Raw genomic sequence first — 2286 nt, forward strand, 5'->3', positions numbered from 1 at the left:
GGACTGGTTCAGAGTGGTGTGAGCTGTCATAGGTGGTAACCTATTTCATCAGATGCTATAATGATAGCCATGGTAGTGTCTGACAGAGTTGTTGCCTATGAAAATTCATGCCTCCCTGAACCAGATGCCAGCTTGCCCTACCTTCTGCCTTAGTTAAATCAAGGGCAGCTTCTGGTCTGTGTATAGACCAGGCCCCACATGAACAATGGGCCTAGCTTTCTGATTTAGTGTGTCTTCTCTGTGACCTACTGTAAGGCAGAAACATGTTAGTTAACATAGTGATGTTTATAAATCACTACCAAATTCAGTAGCAATGGGGCATTTACTATGCCTGTATATGAAACTGGCAAGTAAAGGCTTTATGGTTTCTTATTATTTACATGATGGCTAGAATTACTTAGAAGTGGCAGGTATGCCTGTAGGTATTTAGAAATCTGTTTCAATATGTGCTTTTGCCTTGGACTATTTCTTTGCCTTTCCTTGAATCCACAGTATTCTTGTGGTCTGTTGCCTTGTTCTCTGCCAATGGAGCTGCCTGGAGCCTTGGTTGAAGTGTTCTTGAAGCTTTTAAAAACTGAAAGAGATGAGAGGGTTTGCTTTTTTAGACTCAGTCATATTGCACTGACAAGTTGCTGTAAGATACAGGCTGCCTGGAAAATGCTGTGAAACTGAACTGGATATTGTATGATTATTTAGCATCTTGGATGAAGTTTCAAGTGTCCTCCAAGTTAACAAAAGGGGACTTTGGTCTTTCTTTTCCAGTTTCTTGGATAGTTGTGCCTTCTTGACTCTTGTGTCATAGATTTTAGGGTCAGAAGGGACCTCAGTGGGCCATCTAGTCTGACCCCTGCCCCTGGCAGGCAAGAAAAGGGTCATCAAATCAGGGATCATGTGATCTCTGCCAGGTGCCTGTCCAGTCTCTTCTTGAAGACCCCCAAGGATGGGGCAGGCACCACCTCCCTTGGAAGCCCATTCTAGATCCTGACAGCCCTGAATGTGAAGAACTTTTTTCGAATGTCCAGTCTAAAGCTACTCTCCAATAGCTTATGGCCATTGTTCCTTTTGTTCCAGAGGGGGCTCTGGCAAACAGATCATCACCTACTTCATGTTGCTCTCCCCTTATTAATTTGTATGCTGCCACAAGGTCCCCTCTCAGTCTTCTCTCAGAAAGGCTGAAGAGATTAAGGTCCCTTAGTCTTTCCTTGTAGGGCCTTCCTTGCAGGCCTCGAATCAGACAAGTGGCTCTTCTTTGGACCCTCTCCAGGTTGTCCGCATCCCGCTTGAACTGCAGTATCCAGAACTGGACACAGTACTCCAGCTGTGGCCTGACCAGTGCTGTATAGAGAGGGAAAATCACCTCCCTGGACCTGTTTGTGAAGCACCTACAGATGCACGACAAGGTGCGATTGGCTCTGCCGACTACTTCATCACACTGACAACTCATATTCATCCTGGAGTCAACAGTGACTCCAAGATCTCTCTGCCTCAGTGGTGCTGAGAAGGTCACCCCCCAGCCTATAGGTATGATGGCAGTTTTTTCTCCCTAGATGCAGCACCGTGCCCTTGTCCTTATTGAATTGCATCCTGTTTCTCTCTGCCCGCTTCCCCAACCTGTCGAGATCAGCCTGGATCTGGTTCCTCCTCTCCAGCGTGTTAGCTTCACCCCATATTTTAGTGTCATCTGCAAATTTGGACAGGTGCTCCTCACTCCCTTGTCCAAATCACTGATGAAGACGTTGAACAGCACCGGCCCCAGAACTGAGCCCTGCGGGACTCCACTGCGCACATCTTTCCAGGTTAACACCGACCCATCCACCACCACCCTCTGAGTGTGACCCCTGGGCCAGTTTGCTACCCAGTCTACCATGTAATCATCCAAGGCACATCCCCTCAGTTTATTAATAAAGGATGGTATGGGATACCTTCTTGAAGTCCAGATAGATGACATCCACCTTGACTCCTGCATCTAAACATTTGGTGGCCTTGTTGTAAAAAGAAACTAGGTTAATCGGGCAGGACCTGCTTGCTATAAACCCATGTTAGTTACCCCTCTGCATCACATTAGCCAGCGGGCTCCCACAGATGTGATCCTTGATAATTTTTTCAAGGATAGAGGTAAGGCTGACGCGTCTATAGTTCCCTGGATCCTCCTTCCTCCCCTTCCTGGGACAACACTGGCCCTTTTCCAATCCTTATGTCTTATGTCCCTGTCTTCTGCAACACTTGTAAATGCACAGCTGGGTGTGGAGGGCAAGGGATCTTCCTTCTGTTACCTGTTCATGGTGG

The sequence above is a fragment of the Gavialis gangeticus genome, unplaced genomic scaffold, assembly GCF_001723915.1.
Source record: "Gavialis gangeticus isolate Ggan-Ray unplaced genomic scaffold, GavGan_comp1, whole genome shotgun sequence".
Lineage (NCBI taxonomy): Eukaryota > Metazoa > Chordata > Crocodylia > Gavialidae > Gavialis > Gavialis gangeticus.